This window comes from Syngnathus leptorhynchus, chromosome 6, assembly GCF_054491065.1.
Source record: "Syngnathus leptorhynchus isolate UIUO chromosome 6, UIUO_Slep, whole genome shotgun sequence".
Taxonomy (NCBI): Eukaryota; Metazoa; Chordata; class Actinopteri; order Syngnathiformes; family Syngnathidae; genus Syngnathus; species Syngnathus leptorhynchus.
In genome coordinates, this window is record NC_141200.1 from 13,269,529 (window position 1) to 13,292,205 (window position 22,677).

The window sequence follows — 22,677 nt, forward strand, 5'->3', positions numbered from 1 at the left end:
CTTTGAACATGAGTGTTTTTTTTTCTGAACTCTATATACAAGATTGTAAAAATAATGAGTGTTTCAATTTTTTTGTGAGACTGAATCACACACACACACATAAATGTCGCATTGCTAGGAAAATACCACATTTTATAGCACAAGTCAATTTAGGGCATTCTGCAGTGCTGTTTGAAGTTCATCCAGCCTGATCTGAATAAAACTCATCCCAGACGTTTTGAAGATGAACAAAAACATAAGAATAAACCGACAATGGCCACATTTTATTAACATCCCTGATAAACCACATACACAATATTGTTCTTATCGACAGTATAACCCCTTCACTGATGCAATTGTTAACACCCAAATGCCATCCTATAAAGTGAGTCTAAATATCGATTTCTTTTTTTACTGGACTTAAAAGTATGTGCCCACTGCTGGATGCCTATTATTGCTTCCATGATCAGCATTTTTTCCGATAACAGACAAAGTGGAACAACAAACACTGCACATCGCAAGTAGCGAATAAGGAAAAAGAAAAAAAACAAACAAACATGGGATTGCCAGCTGCCTACAATTCTCCCCAAATCCCCTACGGTAAACAGCAGGGTTGGCCTAGTACACTACACACACATACACTAATACACAATTGCAGTGCCAGCTCCTTGGGCAAACATGTCATTTTGTCAGGGCTCAACTGTTCACACTTCCCATGCTCTGTCCCTTGCCACAGCATGAACAAACACTTTGAATTGTGTGTGTGTGTGTGTGTGTGTGTGGGGGGGGGGGGGGGGGGGGGTGCATGGAGATTAACACGTGTACATATGTGTGTGCAACAGGAGCATGTAAAATTTGGCTGCATTAAAGAGGGTCCACACACTTGAGCAGTGCATGTTAAGTCAATAAGAACAAACAAGGCTGCAAGGGGACATTAGATGACTTGGACTCCCCAGAACACGCAATAAATGAGATGTGCTGTTTTCACGAGTGTTTGTCCTCCGGTTCCCCTTCCGTGCTCATTCTGTTCTCTTCCATTTATGTTTCCTCTCCAAATTCCTGCCCTTTACCTCCATCCCCTCTCCTCTCCTGCCCTTACACCCCTCAGTTTTCCATTCAGGCAAGAGTCCATTCATTCCAAAGGCGGCATGTTGTTTCTACTGTTCCGACTGTGTGTGTGACAGTGTGCATATACAGCTGCATGTCTTCAAATGATAATACACCCAGTGGACATCAATCACCTCCATGTAAAAAAAAAATACAGATTTTGGTCAGCATAGATTTAAATGTCTTAGACTATTACAAAACATTAGGCCTGATGTTTATCATTTATGAAGAGATTGTTTAAATCAAAATAAAGACATCTAGTAAGTCTTTTTTTATGACACACAACCACAGCTCTCCTTAGCCCTTTGAAAAAAAGTAGATTCATCCCCTTTTGTATGCTTCCTGCCTCAACAAATAACACACAGATCCACAAATGTGATGTTCTTAGGATTTTGGTACATGTCATAATTTGGCAACCATTTCTTTGTACTTTTAGTGTCCGGATCACAAGGGCGTTTTCTCTTTGTCTTACTTTATGACAGGCGCATCACGTGGTTACTAAATTCATAAAACACATCATTTTTTTATTAACAACTTCCTTCAAAAACCTTTTTCAAGATAAAAAGGCTTCAAATTTTCAATGCAACATCAACTGTTATCTTCCTTTGTTTTGTCCACTTAACGCATCAGGTTGATATCGCAACAAATGACCATTTGCGAGCTCGTAATGAATGTGGGGTCTTTTTAATTCATCTGGAATTGCTTATAATGAGGGAGTTATTGAAGGGGGCAAAAGGAGTGCATTTTTATGAGCTTTTTGCATGAGAGGGGCCCAGTAACAGATGGACGCTGGGGAGAAACATTAGTCACACAACAATCAACTCTGACTACTGGGCTTCATATCCTGAGTTACCCCTTCTTCTCCTTAAGTGTATGCATGCGTGTGCATGTGTGTGTGTGTGTGTGTGTGTGTGTGTGTGTGTGTGTGTGTCATCAAGCAGGCTTGGGACACTCCAGCCAGGACAGCAGGCTTCATGGTGTTAGTGCCAAACCCTCAGCAGAACACACGCAGGGCATCCAGCCACAATCCTGCAGCTGCCTTGGACCCTCATGTTCTCCCTTGTTGTATCCATTCTTTTCCTATGAAGCATATGAGTTTGTTGCAGCACCTCTACAAGCCAAAGACATGTATGCTTTTATGTGCATGTAAAGCCCATGGCTAAAAGCCTCCATGGTACATGTTGTTCTAATCTTGTAAAAACCTCCTCTTGTTTGCACACTGAGAAGGTATGAAGATGTTGCTGGTGGGCTCTTGTTGGTATGTCAATATTATCACCAGCTATTCTTTTTCCTTCATTAATTCTTCAATTGGACCACTCGACAGCATCTGTTTTAACTGGCTCCAACGTGCACACAGTTTCTAGAAAGGCGGGTTTTCGCATAATCCACAAAGCACAAACATTGTTCTACTTTTGTCAGGCTTAAGTGCACCCCTGAGGATAAAAACAATTTATTCTGAATTATGTAATATTTTCTCCAGAGTGAAATTTTGCCTTGAGCTCAAGGACCATACTTGTTTTTAAAACAACTGACTATTTCACTATGTAAGATTATTTAGGTGAGCTTTCATTTGTCTTGTTACCTGAACAGATTTGCAAGGCAAAAATTGTTTATGTTTTGCTCATGTTTTTCAACCAAAATTTATCCAAAAAGATGATCTCTACCACCACTGACACACTTTCTGTCCCTGAACTTGACAAGGTCTAAAGGAATAACCATAAACCACATAAAATAACATTTTCCTCTCTCTGATGCTGTGGACGTTTCTCTAAACCAGGGGTGTCAAACTTTTTTTGCGGGCCGCATTGTAGTCATAGTTTCTTTCAGAGGGTCATTATGACTGTCTACCCAAATAAATGCATGAGCACCTCATATTATATACAGTATAAGCTACAAAATAAACTGACAAATAACTCGTTTTCAAATGAGACTAGTAAAAACTGGTCAAATATTAAAAAAAAAAAGATATTTTTAAAAGTGAAGACAATTTGTAAAGTAGTAATGACACAAATTTGATGCACAATATGTCTTCGCGGGCCACGTAAAATGATGTGGTGGGCCGTATCTGGGCCCCCGGGCCTTGGGTTTAACACCTGTGCTCTAAACGATGGCTTGTGTTGTAAAGGTGAAAGCAAAAAAAAAAAATCTGAATTAGCCTTCTAGAATGGCTCAAAATTATTCAGTCATAATCAGAGACACTTGAGATGATAATAGGTACGTGCTGACTTCCATTAAATATGAGTTTGAACGTGATTAATTCTGAACACAGCCACCTCCCTAGGTACGATTATATATGCATCCTGCAATTAGATTCAGATTTAAAGATTTAAAGACAAATAAAATAAACTTAACTGGAGACGCTTGGAGGAGGACTGGCTGACTCCAAAATGAAGTGCACTACAGTAGTAACATAATTGACATCATTGATAACGTAACAAAGGCATGGATTATCATTTCTAAGTGCTGTTATGAAAGGAAAGCTTTACTTTTAGCCAGTGGCCTGAATAAAAAAAAAAGATGGATTAAAAATTACTGTCCAATTTAAAACCCAAATTCAAGGCTGTTGTCTTTAGATACGACGCCAGTAGGACCAGGTCACCAAAAGGTCCACTGGGACCAAACATAGCTGTTTTCATTCCATTGAAGTTCAAGAAATTTAGTGCCATCCAGCCTTTGATTTCCTCAAGACAAGAAAAAAGTGGCCTTTAGGAAAAAGTGTTCTTTTAGTTTTGCGGGACATAGATCTGACTGTCCTCCAGATTGCAGTGAAAGGAAATACCATGCTTTCTTAAGATGGAACCCAGGGGCAGAAAATACAAAGGAAACAGCAGGGGACCTAAAATTGAACCCTGTGGAACACTAATATTTTTAGTCTTTGTTTTTCCACATTTCAGTTTTACTTTACATACAGCACTTTGTATGTAGTTGTGGTTGTTTTATATTGTGCTATAAATAATGTTGAGTTAAGTTGAGAAAGGTCACCCATCTTCCTTACTTTCCATGCTGTTTGAGAACAGCCATTGGAATTCTCAGCGCTACACTATCTTGCAGTGCACTAACTCGCTACAAACTGCATCTGGATAGCTGACATGGCCTAATTTTCCCATTTGACGGTGTAAGTCACGAGTCCTCACCTTCAATGCGGCAAATAAGCAAATATGCTGAAAAGTTTTGTTATCACTAAAGGAGGAGAAGAAGTAATTAATAGAAGAAAACAGAAGTCATGGTAACCACTAAGTGACTGTGAACTATAGTCACAAAACACCCCAAAAGTGCTTAGCTGGTACTGGTACGCTTTTCATAGAGGTCTGACTGGAGCTGCAAGAGAGTTGATAGTAACCAACTGAACAGTAAGTTAGTAAATCAAAAGGTGATAAGTGATAAATGATAAAATTATTAAAATTGCCAGAAATGCTGCAATACTTGTCCTTACATATGGGGCCAAATTTACTTCCACAAAAGCTGTGCTACATGATGTTGCGATTTTGTTTTTGTATCGCAAACGTCAACTTAAAAAGATTGGATATAAGAAAACAATGAATAAATGGGAAGTCTTTGATGGTGTAAGGGGTACACTCGCCTGCCTCGTGTGTGTTGGTAGAGTGGGATTGATTCTCGCTCAGTGGCGGTGTGCATGTGGGTTTGACTGGTTATTCGTCTCTTTATGTGCACTGCGACTGGCGGTGTTGAAAATGTATATACCGTAATTTTCGGACTATAAGTCGTGTTTGTTTTCATAGTTTGGGTGGGGAGTGGGGGGGTTGACTTATACTCAGGAGCGACATATGTGATTTTTTTTCACAAATTTTCAAAATTCAAAAATCCGCGATGTAGTGAAACCGCGATAAACGAACCGCGATGTAGCAAGGGATTACTGTCATTTGAACTGCAAGTGATGTCACCAGTGCCGCGCGGTGGTTGTTTACATAAAGGACAAAGGATTCGATCGCGGGGTGACGAAGATGAAGAAGGGCCCCACATATGAAGGATTTAATGATTTGGAGTGACAAAAGGGTTGAAAAACTTATTTATGTTACAGTTATTTGATATATTTTATTTCGTGTAGCAACTTGTATGTTTTTATCGTTACAGTTCAGTAGTTGTTGGCTCGTTGAACTCTTGTTTTGTTAAATAAAGAGCCATTTACCATACCCGCGTCTTTCCTGGTACTTGTTAACGCTACAATATAGTTATATACTAGATCTGTGGGGCTCGCGTGCGCGTTGTTGACATAAAGGACGAGGAATTTGATCGATGGATTTAATGATTAGGAGTGACACAGATGGTATGATAATATTGTTGTTATATGAAATATACTTTATATATCGTTATATGGGTCTGTGGAATAATAAGAAATGCCTTACAACGAGTCCGATGTCAGCGGCGCGGCGCATATGCGGCGCATACGCGGCATTGTTTACATAAAGGACGATCGATGGATTTAATGAATTGGAGTGACACAGATGGTTTGATAAACATGTTATTTATGTAATACTTATTTGAATAACTCTGAATGTTACATCAGGCCCGTTCTCAGCTCCTCGTTTGTGTATATGTCACGTTAGCATACCGTATCGTTTACCCTGTTGTTGCTGGTTCATGTCTGTTTTTGGTGTTGGATTTTGACAAATAAATTTGCCCCAAAAGTGGGACTTATACTCCGGTGCGACTTATATATGTTTTTTCACTTTATTGTGCATTTTATGGCTGGTGCGACTTATACTCCGGAGCGACTTATAGTCCGAGAATTACGGTAACATATATATATATATATATATATATATATATATCCATCCATCCATCCATCTTCTGAACCGCTTAGTCCCCACGGGGGTCGCGGGCGTGCTGGAGCCTATCCCAGCCGTCATCGGGCAGCAGGCAGGGGACACCCTGAACCGGTTGCCAGCCAATCGGCCTACCAAGCATGTTTTTGGGATGTGGGAGGAAATCGGAGTGCCCGGAGAAAACCCACGCGGGCTCGGGGAGAACATGCAAACTCCACACAGGGAGGGTGGAAGGTGGAATCGATCGAACCCGCACCCTCCTAACTGTGAGGCGGACGTGCTACCCAGTGCCCCACCGAGCCACCCAATAAATAAATAAATAAATAAATAAATAAATAAATAAATAAATATATATATATATATTTTTTTTTTTCTAAAATAGTGGCTACGCTGCCACTGCTTGTGCATCTCCCAACACTACATCCTTTGATGGAGAATTGAGCAGAGTCACATGAGGACATGTGTCCTTGATAACAAAGTGGGAGAGCATGACATCACCAGAGCATATGTGGAAGGCTACAGGCCCAAGTGATTAATAGATAAACAGGCTTTCGAGGGACAGTCAACATGACACAATTTCTATTAACCTAAAAGGCTGAGTTTCTTCTTGTTTGGGTCTGAATTGACATTTTGCTTTACTAATGACTCAATTAATGACTATTAATCAGGAAGAAGGACGCTGGAGCTTGAAGTTTTAAAGAGCTGCACATCAGAAAATTAAAAATGATCTTGTACTTGTGACTTTTGATTGTCCAATCAGGGTTTGTCACAGCGACTCACTCAAATGATGATTTATATTTGGAAGCCTTTGCGCTGGATGCTATTCCTGAAGCAACCCATCATTTTTTTTCATCTGGGTTTTCGGCTGAGAGTGGCAGGGTATCTCACAAATGTCCATCTGGGTGAATAGACGAAAATTCCCCCAAATCTGCCCAGATACTTAGAAGCTCACGTAGATTTTCTTTGCTCGTTTAAGTTCATGGTTTGGTGTCCCAATACTTATCCAGATGATCCGATGAGGTGGATCTTTAAGTTTGGTAAAGAAAGTAAAAGAAAGTATAAGAAGTAAAAGTATAAATAAAGTAGTTTTATAAGTTATTGACTGATTTGACCTTTTCAGAAGCAAGTAGCTTACATGGAAAAAACACAAATAAAGATCCCTCATGCTTTGTCTGTTCTAATGTTATACTAATATTACGAGTGAGATGCTTGCTTTTTATTGTGGTGAGAACACTTTGATTCATAGGAAACTCATTATAGACCATGTCTTCATTAGCACTGAAGCACTCACACAAGGTAATTGCTCCCAGGCTGCACACAAATACAATGATCGGTTTATGGCGTGGGAAATATCATGAGAAAGTTGAACTCTTTTCTGTGGTCGACATGTGCTTTTTTTTGCTGAGTCAGAGGAAGCCATTATCTAGCCTTTTCCTTATGGATAAAGCAGGGACGGGACACACGCACACGCAGATCCACACAAAACAACAAGATGTGGCACAAGAGGAAAGAGGCCAGGGGAGCTATACCAACACCATTTAATAAGTGTGAATTTAGGAGCATTGCCCAGACAGACACTGGTGCGTGCCTGTGTGCCTGTGTGTGTGTGTGTGTGTGTGTGAGTGTGTGCGTGCTTACGTGCGCGTGTGTGTGTACATATAGAAATACTTTAAACACAACACACCAGTAGTACCCCATCCATCCACCACAATTAGATCCTCTTCTATCTAATAATTGCATTCACCCAACCACACGCACACACACAAGCACGTGCACATACGCGCGCACAGACACACACACACACAGAGCCATATTTGTGCTGCCATTATATCTTGGTTATTGCTTTTTTATTTCGATAGATGTACGTAGATTAAGAGGCATGGGTTGAGGTTGCTGTAAATCCAGATAGGCTGCAATAGTGTCGAAGCGTATGTGCAGTATCATATTAGACAATATTCAATCTGGTCATTTCCTGTTCCTCTCTCACAAAGCAGTATAAAACAGAAGTCGAATTGAGAGTTAGCAGAAGAGCAACAGGACCAACATAATCAACAATGGTAATCAAGCATATACATACTGTACTTAAAAGAGCCAGCACAGAACTGAAAGTTGACACCCGCACAAGGATATTGTGGCTGTAATGTTTTTTTCGCCCAATCCTTAGATGATGTCATGTAATCGCTACATGTTTCCTTATCATATCAACTAGTTGAAAATGTAGCTGTTACCAAACAAGACTCAAGAGACACCAAAAACAAATAACATCTGATAAAGAAGTCCATCCATCCATCCATTTTCTGTACCACACGAGGGTCACGGGCGTGCTGGAGCCTATCCCAGCAGTCATTGGGCGGTAGGCAGGGGACACCCTGAAATGGTTGCCAGCCAATCACAGGGCACACATAGACAAACAACCATTTGCACTTGTATTCTCACCTACGGGCAATTTGGAGTGCTCAATCAGCCTACCGTGCATGTTTTTGGGAAGTGGGAGGAAGCCGGAGTACCTGGAGAAAACCCATGCAGGCACAGGGAGAACATGCAAACTCCACACAGGGAGGGCCGGAGGTGGAATCGAACCCTCTGAACTGTGAGGCAGGCGTGCTAACCATTGTGTCACCATGCCTATCTGATGAAGAAGTGATCGACCTAATATTTATTGCACTATTACACTTATTGAAGAACCAATACAAACATCAAACAGTCCATGCACGTGTATGTGAAAATTTTCTTGAAGGCCAAAGTTGAGAGGCTGTTATGATAGCGATTGTATCGTTAAAATGTATGGGGTCTGTTGGGTCTGTTTACAAAACATATTTATTCAGTTAAAACTTTTTTTTTTAGATTGTCTCTTTTCTTCATTCAATTGAATTTAGAATTTCATCAGATTTTTGCAGCCTATAAATGCAAACACTTTAAAAGGTGCCTCAAAGTTTTACAAATAAAACTGTAATTTTTTGTGCACATATACAGACATCCACTTTTTCCGCACTTCTCGATGTGTGTGGTCACATGCATTTTGGTGCTATTCAGTTTTTGGCCAATATCCTCAGAAATGCTGGAGAGGATTTATGTTCTAAAAAAAAAACCCTCCGGGGGCTTGCGAAGTGGCATTCTCCAGAAATATGAGTACATTTAAGGTAAAATTTCAATGGATGGAGAAATATGCATCCTAATACATGTCATACAGATGAAACAAAAAAAAGGCATAAGGCATACAACATACAACAATAGGGTAAAACACACCAAAACTATAACTAAAGAGAATAATGAATGGATCCAGGTCCATTTAGCATACCATAAGGAAAGTATTTAGTGTCTAAGAGAAGTGATTTCAGAGCCTTCTTAGATTGGTGAGAAGACAAGTCCCCTTGAAATAGTGGCAGCGAATTGTAAATCTTTGACCCTCTGTAGCCTATATTAAATTAAGTTTGGGCTGGACGGACTATTGGTGATCTGAGGTCATTTGAGCTGCGTGTGGGGTAATTATGGACCTAAAAAAATATGTCTAAATAGGTTATGAAAAAATAGGGTATTATTGTGCTGTATTATTATTTTTTTCATATCAGGAGATATTCTTTGGCTCGTGGGTCTGGTGCTCAAAGGCTAACAAAATTTGAAGCAGCATTAGCTGGGTTTGGAATAGATGGATCATGGCTCACGTAAATATAGCAACTAGTGGCTGGCAAGATGATGGTCCAGTCCCTAACTACTGTCAATGTGCCCTTCAGCAAGGCACCTAACTACCCAATTTCACCTCAGAGGTGTATAGTCACTCACCATTTGGGTGCCTGCAGATTACCTCTGACGTCTGTCCTTTCACGCCTGCAAATGTTAGTTTTGGTTCTCCAAAAAAAAAATAGAGGGAAATACCAAAGTGTTTAATTTCCCTTCAGGTCTTACATAAATTGTAATAAAAAATAAATAAAATGCCTTGTCTTTATCGAGTGTGTTAACAACTATAGTTTTGATATTTCTAAAAAGGTCATTCTCATATCTTTCGGATGCCAAGCCAAAATGAAGACTGGTATGATAAAAGTGAGTTGAAAATATTCTGCTGGCTTGCTATGATTTAAATCACTGCACAGGCCATTATTTTAAATGTATTTGGATGTTTATGACATTGTAATTTTGTATGCACATTCTTACTTGACTAAATACAATTTTATTAAATAGACACAGATTGTTTGTCGCTACCAAAAAGTTGTTTACCAAAATGCTACACCTTTTTTTTTTTTTAACCATTCTGAAAAAATTAGCATTCCTTTACCTTCACCTGCTAGTTGAAAATTGACTTTGTTTACATGCGCTCAATAAGCTGTTCAAAAGATTTATCATCTTCATTCACACAAACAAAACACGCATACCATTTATTGTGTTTTGAAATGGAAATCCAGTTTGAAGCACATTTCGCCGACACACAATCTGCTGTCATTTTACTCGTTTGCTCGTCAGCCTGAACGACCGACCTTATAATGGACTTTCCTGTTAGTCTTGATCAACAGGTAGCGTTTACTATCGTGTCCCTCATCAGCTAATTTATGCAACATGTGGAATGTAGTGAGACCCTTTTGTTTTTAAATCTACATTTTTAATCTACATAAATTAATTTCAGGAGGAAAAAAAATCATTTTCCTTACTGCTTGAAAACTGCCTTAAAGACTGTGTACATGACATACATGTTAAAATTTGTTGCACTTTAATTAGTTATCTTTTTTCAGCAATTTTGGAAAATTATTTGGATATTTATCTTTTTTGGCTTGTTGCCATCAGATAAACTGGAGTGACTAACCCTCACTGGGAAGCCTGAATCAAACTCTTGTTTCCTGAGCCCAGCATGAGGCGAACAGGAAGTGGGGATTTCAGCTCCATCTTGCTTACTTTCCCGGCTGGCTGAGCTGACACGATGAACACTCCTAGCTGAGAAACAGCTCACTCTGTTGCCTGATTCCTTCCTAGTCCAACCTTGGTTTGTTTTCTTCCTCCGACCTAGCTATGAGCCATCAGTCTTTGCTCTGCTGTCCTTATGTTCGAAGTGTATAGTACCGGACTAAATAACAAAATAAAATGAAACCTTTTTTCAAACCGTGATGAATACCAGATTAGAGAGAAAGGATTTTGCCTTTGAAATCTATTCTGTATTCTGATGCTGCTGATCATTTTTACCATTATAGAGTCAGAGACCAACTTTCTTTCCTGTCACACACAGATGGTAAAGTATATATTGCCGTAACACGGCAACGGCATTAGCTATTAATACCTAATCTTTTGAGTGCAACAGTAAAACAAAATACGGTGACCAAAACCCATTTGAAGAAAAACAAACTGTTAGTACACCTAAATCTCAAAGAAGAAGAGGAAGGGCTAAAATTACAATGACAGACCGGCAGGCCCACCACTGCATATCACCAACGCCTTCTATGCAACAAATTATACAAATCAACCTAAATATTCCAATATTGTATGAGATTGTGATCACGAAAGCTCCAAAGGCAGAGGTGAAGAGGTGCATTGTGCGTCAAATTTCATTAGTGGCTATTGGCGACAGACTGAAAGACACAGACACAAAGACTACAGGAGAGGAGTGACAGGGTGCCGGCACAGTCCGACAAGCTAGCACAGGCTCTGCTGTCCTCCTGTAGCCACAAACTAACCCCCCGACCCATCCCCGCTTCTCCTACCCACCCCACCCAGGAGGATGCCCATTGTTCCCCCTATCCCCTAAACAAAGCCTACCAAACTCCCACACCAATACCTACCCCCTCCCCACTTACTCTCATTGCCCCTCAGATCCCACCCAGTCACTCCACGTTGTTGCTCTTAGAAACTGTCTCTGCTGCTCCCTAAATTTCATCACATACTGTAACACATACTGTAAATAGTTCACTTTTTTTTTTTTTTTACACATACTGCCTGTTCATTAAGCACCACATTGATACATATTTAAGAAGTGGACCCTTCATGGAAACTAGCATAAAAAAGTATCATTACATTATAGCAAGCTGTTTCATTGTGATTCTGGAATTACAGCTATTTCAGGTTGAGGTCAAGTGTTTTAAATAAGAATGATGTCATTAGCAAATGAGCAAAACAAGGGTTAATACCCAGATTTCACCTGACACCTGTTGATGTGAAGGACTCAACAGGAAATATTCTGCTCAAAGCTTTTGCCAGTAAAGCAGACTACATCTGATGTTTCAAAAAAAGAAGTCTGGATGCCAGATTTTGTCCTTGTGTCAAGAAATGAGACGACAGATGACACAAAAGGGAGCAGCTTGCAGCGAGCAAGTCCACCATACTGAGACCGCATTGGTTTGGTACATGAATACACACACAAACATGCACAAGTACACAGCAGTTGTGACTAAAGCACACAGAGGCCATATGGTGCGTCCTCATACACCAACGCCTGTTGCTGCTGCAACAATAGACCTGCCTGGCCGGGACAGCAAGAGGCAAACACACACACACACACACACACACACACACACACACACACACTCACACGCACACCAAATGGTCGTTAGTCAGCCGGTCTGCGTTGCTTAGTCCCTGAATAAACGCCTGGATTTGCATTCTGCACCTCCCCTTATCGTCCTCCCCTTCTTAACACACACACACACACACACACACACACACACACACACACACACACACACACACACACACACACACACACACACACACACACACATGCACAGTCTACAGGTGCACAGACCACTCAAAACAGATGTCAACGGAATGAAGAGGGAGGGTGTCGGGTGGGGGAGGGCAGGAAAGTCGGTGGGGGGAGCTGTTTGCCCAGGGTGACTGAAAAGCTTTGTACACTCAAAGCCTGGACACAGCAAAGACAATGAACCAACACACACACACACACACGCACACACTTTACAGCTAAGACAGTACTAAATAATAATTCCTAAGTAGGAATAAAGCATGGACTGTAACTGTGAATGTGCATAACAAGTAAAAAAATCCTACATTTTAAGAAGTCTTGAACACAGCAGTTTGTCTTCTTTTACACTTCAAAACTCCTTAAATCTCAAATTGATTAAACAGTACATGACATCTTAATGATGGCTATTAACTGATGTAATGATGACAATTAGGAATTCTGTCAATTGTATGGAGTGGGTTGTTGTTGTGGATCGTCTTCAATACATGCACTCACTGGTTCTAACCACTTTTCATCAATAAAAAATTAGTTAAATAACCCTTATTCAAGCAAGGAAATGCCCATTACCATACATTCATACTGTAATGTCCCAGGCTACAAAACAATTCACTCACACATCTCGGATGTTTGAATAAATGTGCAAAATACAGCTGCTGTTGATTTATACTGTTGTTATTAAAGAACCCGGAAATGTGACTGTTAGATCTGGGGGATATATTGTTTTCATTTCGACTTGATACTGCTGATAGCCTTTATCAATGGTACTTTACACTACAGAAATACATACTGAGAGAATTTCACTATTGATTTTAACCTATGTAGTACGAGAGAGACCTCAAACAATAGCTCACAAAACTATGGTATTTGAATGTAACAATTGAATTGACCAGTTCTGAATCCATATTCTGCACTGCTTGCATCCCTACTCAAAATGAGTGAAAAGTGGAGTACGCCCTGGTCACTAAAACACTATTTACTTGGATTTTATTTGATTTATTTCTAACTTGTTAATAAGTACATACTAATATGCATTGTATGATAACTATACAAACAGTCATCCATTAATATAAAAAAAGGAGAAAAAAACAAATAACAGGTGATTGTCTGGTTATAGTGAAGAAAAAGCACAACTATTTGCGTTTTAGTCAACTGGATTTTTCAGCGAATTTACAAAGAGATAACAAAGTGACAGTCCTTGAGACATAGCAAGTGGGTTTCACCTTTAAAGTCTTTTTTTGTGCTTTTTGTGCTGAGTCTGTGGCCTGTGCGAGTAGTGGCTGCCTGGGGCCTGCCTGCCTGCCTGACGCTTGCCTGGCTGTCTCCCTACCCGATTCACTCCCTCTCTCCCTCCCTCCCTCTCTCCCTCCTCCCTGCCTGTCGACCAAGAGAAAAGCCGCCGATGCAACAAGTCCTCCATTGACGCTAAGCTTTGTAAACTGCGAGCGTATTTCGGCGCCGTCTGCATTTGTTTCTGCGAATCAGCCAAGGCATAAACAAACTGTTAAGAAAAATCGCAAAGGCACCCATTTCGGTAAGAAAGCAACATTTGCATCTTGGGAATCGCCAACTAAAAGTGGAACGAAAGCGACATCGGCGGCTATGAGGCGCCCACGACAAACACTATGAATACGTTCGCATTCTTGGACAAACACTTTCAAATGTGTTTTATGCGAGTGAGTTTATATTTCTCTCAATGAAGACGAAACTGTTTCGAAGCGTCAGTGAGCACTTGAAGCTGACGTCCGTTTACAAGCCAAAAAGCGAAGGGGGACTCCTCCTGGATAACTTACCCCGATTCAATTGGTTGATTCTTGCTAAATTCCCACACTTTTCCGCACACGGGTGCATCCGCTGCATGTGTGAGGTCTCCTGACAACTCACGATCGTCCACTCGGATTTGGTCTGACGGGGAATCGGGCGCGCCGAGTGCGTAAAATACGCCGGGTCTCTCCAAGGATGCGAAATATGCGCGGAATGGGAGCAGGAATGAAATGAACGCGGTGGACTGAGTTGAACGGGGCGGGGTGACTGGCGTCACCCTGGATGGATGAAATGGAGTGAGCGAATGAGTGAGTGAGAGATGGGAGGATGGGTGGCGGAAAAAAAAAAAAGAGCTGGCCAGGGAGGGGGGAAGGGGCCTGACTGTAGTGGAGGCACACGGCTGTGTTGAACAACAAAAGAAAAGCGCCCAAACTCTTTTCAATGGACCAAGAGAATGAGAGCAGGCAGCTGACAGCAAATCCACCCAGCGTCAAACAAAACTGACAGCAGAGCAGACTGGAACATTTTCAACTTACAGCTACATAAAGACAAGTTACCCAGCTATTACTGCTATAAACCAAAATTAAACTATTGGGAAAAAAAACGAGCATTTTGTAGAAAATATTTGATGTTTATTTTGATTGTTTCATTATCATTTTATAAATGTACACATATTAGAACAAAATATTCTCTAGTCTTAAAATATCCAATATTTGGCAACTGCAATAGACAGACAAACAATTTACGTCATTGGTTGTTGTACATAATGTCACTTGCTGGGAAAAAAAAATGACAAGAATAATGATAATAATAATAATAATAATGTCAGCACGGTGACTCACTGATTAGCACGTCGCCTCACAGCTCAGAGGCGCAGGGTTCAATTCTGGCTCCGGCCTTCCTGTGTTGGATTTGCATGTTCTCCCCGTGCTTGTGTGGGTTTCGTCCGGGTACTCCGGTTTCCTCCCAGATTCCAAAATCAGGCATGGTTGGCCGATTGAGCACTCCAAATTGCCCATAGGTGTGAATGCTGATGGTTGTTCGTCTCTGTGTGCCCTGCGATTGTTTGTCAAACGGTTCAGGTTGGTTGTAAATACAAGTCTTGGTCGCCACTTGTTGCTAGGCAGATTAAAATCATTGATGCATTTAAATAAAATAAAAAAAAAAACAGCCCCGCCCACTAGGCTGCTTCAATACAAACTTGAGCCAGCAGCAGCAGGAAGTCAGTCAAAACACAAACACACACGAAGGAAATAATGCCAAAAACAACACGTATTATGACACACTGACATCTAGTTGATTTCAGAATTGAACCACTATGACAGATGATTTGTCATTTCAGGATTTAAATTTAAAGGTATTGCTCTTGCTCGTATTTAAAGAAATTCGTATAACCGCTTCATCTGGTGGCATGATTGTTTCTGTGCCACTGACAATAAAGTTCTATTCTATTCCGTTCTATTTTATTTTGCGCTCTGACCTTTCCAAGTGTTTGTGAAACCCCATTGCATCATCCAGATCACAAGTAAAGTCTTTCTTGGGGCCATAATAGAGATTATACAAAATGTCAACTGAGTGTTGACCAACTGAGATTCCTTCCGCCACTTAAGAACATTACCAGCTGCTGAGGACAGTCAGGACACATTTAATTAAAGTTAGTTGCTTTCTTCAGAACACTTTTGTTGAGACATGAAGATAACCACAACATTTGCCGCACATACATAGTATCTGTATGACCAGAGATGCCAAGTGTTCCGGTTTGGTCCTGCTTTGTCACAGGCAATTTCAATGTGTTCGACTGTTACGGGAAAGTTAAAAAAAAAAAAAAAAAAGCGAGCAAGTGGCTATCACGCACTTGGCGTTGCAGCCAAGCGTAACCCTAGGAACAGCATTTAGATTGAAAATATAATACACAGCCACATACAAAAATTCATTAATTACCAAATTGTCATTTTTTCTGTTGCTATGCTTTTGTTTTGCCTCATGGGCCAATGTTGTGGCCATAAAAGCAAATTATGGAAAATCTGACTCAATTAGTGGGATCCCTAAACTTTTTTTTCCCCTCATTGAGACTTTCCCATCATGGGAAGATAAAGACACTCGAATCCGTTTGCCAAAGCTGTTTTGCCAGACACTTGCCACATATTACACAAAGCAGGCTTGCTGCATAAGGAACATATGTAACGACAAACCCGTATTTGAAGTAGGAAATACAGTTTTCATTTTCTTAGCAGTTGGAAGTTCTTTATGTCACATATGCAAATGCCAAAACACATGTATCTGAAATATACTTGCTCTTTTGTCTCCAAAATATGTAAACATAACAAGCCAACAAAAGAATGAAAACAGCTGATTATATGTACTCTACAAAATCAATTCAGAGAGAGAGAGAGAGAGAGACAGAGAGAGACAGAGAGAGAGAGAGAGAGAGAGACATAGCAAAAGAGACAGAGACAGAAAGACAGAGAGAGAGAAGGTCGTATTTCTTGGTTGGATTTCAAAGCTCAGCGTTTAAAGGACCTGGCCACGGCGTGTGACCGTTTGGTTGAACGAGTTGCAGAGAGGTTGTCAATCGTTTCCAAGCTGCACTGTGAAAGCTGACATGTATTTTGTAACTTGTGAATTTAGAATAAGTTTCAGCAAAAGGGAGAATTTTTTTTTAAACATCTCAGCAATAAATTACAATGTATAATAAAAAACATATTGTTCAAACTTTTTTTGATCTAACTTAAAAGGAAGAAAAATTAACTCGTCAAAGCTGACGTGCTCCCAAAAAGTTTATTGATTTATTTTTTTATTCATCATCAAAAAATACTTTGTGTCACATAGTAAAACCATTTTGGATTAACATTTGCTGTTGACCAGTGCAATTGATGCACAAAATACAGAAATATGTACTTGTTTGATAAATTATTATTGTACAAGGAACAAAACTTCTGTAACTGTAGTTAGCAGCTCCTAAATATGATCTGTAACTAGCTTCAAATACGAACTTTTTTTCTGTTCTCTCACATTCTTAAGACAAACTTGCAAATCAATACACCTGAACCTTTTGTTAGGGATAGCTAGGATTGTTTTTGATTTGGAAAGGGGGAAGTTTGCAAAAGCACCTCATCCACACAATCAAAGAGTGTCCCCAGTGGAGTTTGCACGTTCTCCCCGTGCCCGTGCGGGTTTTTTCCGGGCACTTTAAAGTTAAACTGACTTTTAGAAACGTTCTTTAGGGCTTCACTAAAACTCAAAGTCACAAAAAAAACGACCATAAACTTGTCACGGCTCTGCAGGCCGGCCGTGCAGGTTGTTCTTGATGCCTGTTTTCTAATTTGTTGTTTAACGAACATCTGTCTTTATAATCTGCTCTCGAGTCTGATTGCCTCAACCTTCTGCATGTCCCGACCACGAGCTTGCTATGCCAGTCAGGTTCGATGACGCACAACGCGCGCTTGCTGACCGGCTTGTGAGCTTGCCTCATCGTCCTGCTCTCCCGGCAGTCCAGCCCTCCTTGTCCCCTTTCAACTTTGTGTGAGCCCGTGTTGCATTTGGTTTTCCTGCCTCGTTCTTGACAAAACAAAGCGCAAATCAGAGATGCTGCTGATTCTGCTGACACGAACGAAGTGGAAGAATGGATATGTCGCGGGAGGCTGAGATAAAACGTGGTTAGAGCTGCTCTTACAGCTCTAAGCCAATTAGCGGCAAGGATACAGATAAACATGTTCCCATTGGTCTCGTCTCCTCTACCGGCGAATAGCGTGCTGTAAAATCATATGGGCAGACAAAGCCCCGCGCTCCAAGTGACGTCTTAAAAAGCCGTGATGCACCGAATTAGCCACAAGTTTTAATGTTCTTAAAAACCCGCGATGCACTGAGGCTGCGAAAGATGAACCGCGAAATAGCGGGGTATTACTGTACTTATATAATCATCATCATAACTTCTCTTGCTCAGCGACGGGGGCGCCGCCATGCGTAGACCCAATCAGTCTCGTCAATCTTCCCCAGTTGGTTTGGTCCAGTGCTAGGGGCTCAGCTTCAGATAGCGACAGGTGATGTAGGTCCATGGTGACGGCATCGATCCATCGAGTGCGGGGGGCACCGCGGGGTCGTTTCCAGTCGGCAGTTTTTGGTTGGCAGTTGAGGATAGCGTGAGTCGGATGTTCAGGGGGGAGTCTTTTGACATGGCCGTACCAGCCATGGCCGACACTGTGCTGCCAGGTGGGATGCGGGGGGGGGGGGGGGGGGGGGGCTGTTGGGTGCGTTCCCGCAGCACAGTGTTGGGGACTTTATCTTTGCATTTGATCCCCTCTATAGTGGGCAGTGCTCTGGTGTCAAAGCCATCGATTCTGGTAGCCAGGGTCATGTTGAGAGGCCAGGTTTCTGCTCCGTAGAGGAGGATGGACAAGACTGAGGTGTTATATAGCCTTAGTTTGGTCTCTCTTGATATGGAGTGATGTCTCTACAGTGGTTTCCATGGTAGTGGCTGCCGGAGCATGTCTCCGATTTATTTTTGGGAGCATGTTGCCGTTGCTGGTGATTATGGAGTCAAGGTAAGTAAAGGATGTTACAAAATGGACTTCTTCTCCATTGATATGCAGCGGCGGAGGGGATGGGCCTCCTATGTGCATCAGTTTTGTTTTGGGCCAGCTGACCTTCAGACCCAATTGGCTTCCTCTTTGTAGATTTCCAAGGCTTCTTTCAACTGATCAGGGGTGGAGCAAAATACCGTGGTGTCATTTGCATATTCCAGATCAGTGAGGTTATAACTGCCTAGTTTAACCCCTGGAATACGCGCACATATTTGTTCTATCAGATGGTCAATGATGCGGTTCAAAAGGTTTGGTGCGGCTACACATCCCTGTCTCACACCACTGTTGATTGAGAAGCAGGTAGAGTTCATACCATTGACACGCACACAGCTTTCGGCATCAATGTAGAGCTTTTGAAAGAGAGTGGTAATCTTTCTTGGCACTCCGAGGATGGTGAGAATTTTCCAGAGGGAGGCGTGGTCTACAGTGTCAAAAGCTGTCTTGAGATCAAGAAAGGCAATATAGAGGTGTGTGTCTTGACGGAACTCATGTACCTTCTCAATGATGAGGTGGAGATATGGTCTGTTGTGGAGCGGTTTGGCACGAAGCCCGCCTGTTGGGGGTGTCTTTTGCTTCTAATGGCCAGGAGGGCCCGACTGAGAAGTATGCGGGTGAAGATCTTTCCTCTGTAGTTGTTACAGACCATTTTATCACCCTTTTGTTTCCAGAAGGGGAGAATGATGCCTCTGGTCCAGTCTTCTGGGGGGTGCTCAGTAATCCAGACATAATTGATGATATGGGTGAGCCAGTCAATGATGGTGTCACCACCCGCTTTCATCATTTCCGCTGTGATGTTACAGATACCAGGGGTTCTGTCGTTTCAAAGTTTGGTCAGGGCTTGCGTAATATATAATCAGAAAAGATATCTTGATGTCAGTTTTGTTTTTAGTTATATCAGGATACAAGTTTGTTCTTGATGAGTTAGCATAGCGGCTCATGCAGCTAGCATGTATAGTACTCTTGAGCAGAATCAACATTAGCATTGATTTTCAACCCTGTTTCTAAATCAACATTTAAAATAAATTGGTATTGCTATATTCATTACATTTAAAGGAGTCATTCAGCAATATTTTAATTTCCATTTTTTTATGTGCCTGAGTATCTGTAACAGGGTAGCAAAAAGCAGAAAACGTGAGCTACAAAACATAACAAAAACAAACAAGCAAATGGTCTGTTTTTCCAAAAATGTTGGTGATGAAATTCTTTCATTATTATTTTTATAATCATGGAATACCTAATGTACTGTGTAACATGTCATTTTTATGTAATGTTTTTGTTGCTGTTTACATGCTTGTTGGAAATGGAAAATCTTGAAAATAAATTAATATGAATAAATTGATCTAACGTTCTTTAAATACACCTTTTAGTTTTTCCTTCATGTATGCTACACCCATGGGCTCCCAAGAGGATGCTTTTATCTGACATTTCGAAGCTCTTCGCACTGTTTTAGCTGGATATGAAATGGACACTTATTTAGTGTGGCTTTAATGTATGTGCCCCCCATAAAAGGGAATGCACAGCAGGGAGCCACTGCCCTAACCAGAAAATCTTCTTTCTCTCTTGTTCTGCAGATCTCTGAATGCAGCAAGCGGCTGCCCCATAAAGGAGTTGTTGTCTATTACTAAGCTCTGCCTATCTCGGGTTTCATTCCCTCAGGCGAAGCAGGACTGTCATCTCCCTAAAGGGAGGGGCTGTGACATACAACAAACACAGATATGCCAGGGTCACAGTCTGGAACACCTACTGAAACCCTACACCACAAGCACATAGTAGAGCCGTAGCAGTCACACTCTTGCATTCCACCCTGCAGCATGTTTAGAAGAAATATTCACGGATTCACGTCTGCAGCTGAGTCACGTGTGCCATGAAAACACTGGCTGTGTGTGACATACATGTGTGGCAACATATGGGACTCCTGCCACACAAAGCAAGGCGCTCCAATATTCAACCCAGTATCAGTCAGACCACAAAAATGACCTCACCTGGTTTCCTTATGTTTTATTAACAGAGGCCTTAAACACTTGATTGTAATGGCAAAATGGAACTGTGCTTTGAAGCTGCTGAATTTGAATATCACTTTGTCTCCGTAACTCACGATATGTCACAATATCGTTTTGGTGACGCACCAGGTAAAATTAAAGGGAAATCCTGTTTTGTTCAGCCGCTCTGGACTATAAACCGCAGGTGTTTTAATGTATAATTTCCACATATGAGAGAATATGCACAAATCATACAACATCATACAAAAAAATGAAAAATCCATAGATAAGATGCACTGGACTATAAGCCGTTCAAAACTCGTGCAAAAAGTAGCAGTTTATAATCCGGAAAATATGATAGTTGTATGTGTAAGAAGTAGGAATAAATACATTTTACTTTTTCCCACAGTCTAATTTAGAATGTTTGTTTCATGTTAGATTTCTTTCTGGGTTATTTTCATATAATTTTCACACATTACAATTCATTCATTCATTCATTCATTCATTCATTCATTCATTCATAACTCCCTTTGACAATAAAATCAAGTGGAATAGGTTCTTGCTCATTTTTTAGCCTGAATATTATAAGCACTGTGTGTAACTTTCCCTGCATGATTTGTTTCTCAGCGCACTAGTGTATTTGCAATCAGCATCTCGGAAGCTAATCATGTACGAGCGAGCCAATCAGAAGAGCATTGAATTGATTTTGAATTTTGAATTTGAATGGCTTACTGAACAAAAACTGTTTGATTTGACCCTCCGTTTTGGGGTGGTGTATTACAAAAATGTGTCAGAACGTTCTGTTGTTAATTTGAGCAAACGATATTGAAAGGCAGGCAGCAGTCGCATGGTTTGTCTTTTCTCACGCTTTTACATTTGTGAGCAATGTGTATATTTTTTTTTCTTAGGAAACTGTGTTGCAAGTCAGAGGATGTCATTACTAGCTCGGACAGCACAGGGTTGAGCTTCCACAATGTGTTAAAATAAACTACCGTATTTTCCGGACTATAACTTATACTCAGGAGCGACTTATGTGTGAAATTATTAACACATTACTATATCATTCCACATGTTATTTTGACACTAAACCGCAAGAGTGCGCTCTAGGCCTGTGGAATAATTGAAACTGCAACTGACAATGAGTCTGACGTAAGCGACGTAGAAGAGGAAGCGCCCCATCTTCTACTTCCAGAGTTAGTGGAGTTGTTTAAAAATGACACAGAGGATGAAGATTGCATTGGATTTAGTCATTTGGAGTGACACGGATGGTTTGGTAACCTTGTTAGCATTTTATTTACGCTATCGTTATTTGAATAACTCTTCTTGTTCTCAGTTTGTTGTTTGTGTCACATAACATTAGCATACCGCACAATTATTCAGCCTGTTGTTGCCTCTATTCTATTTTTAATTTAAATTGCCTTTCAAGATGACGTATGTTTCTTGGTGTTGGATTTTATCAAGTAATTTCCCCCCAAAATGTGACTTATACTCCAGTGCGACTTACATATGGATGTATTTTTCTTTTTTTATTGTGCATTTTATGATTGGTACAACTTGTAATCCAGAGCGATTTATAGTTCTGAAAATACGGTAATATGCATGTTTTGAGGGCGGCACGGAGGTGCACTGGTTAGAACGTCCGCCTCACAGTTCGGAGGGTGTGGGTTTGAGGGCCCCCTATGTGTGGAATTTGCATGTTTTTCCCGTGCCTGCGTGGGTTTACTCCGGGTCCTCCGGTTTCTTCCCACATTCCAAAAACATGCTTGGTCGGCTGATTGAGCACTCTAAATTGCCCATAGGTGTGAGTGCGA

At 40.9% G+C, this 22,677-nt stretch overlaps 1 protein-coding gene across 1 annotated transcript in view; it reads right to left on the reverse strand.

Moving 5' to 3' along the window:
• LOC147056065 (transcriptional enhancer factor TEF-1-like) overlaps positions 1–14,589 on the reverse strand; it is a 36,019-nt gene extending 21,430 nt beyond the window's left edge. The window contains exon 1 of the mRNA XM_085914563.1: positions 14,337–14,589. The gene's annotated coding sequence lies outside the window, so the exon portion shown is untranslated. The remainder of the gene's footprint in view (positions 1–14,336) is intronic.
• Between the last annotated feature and the right edge of the window lie 8,088 nt (positions 14,590–22,677).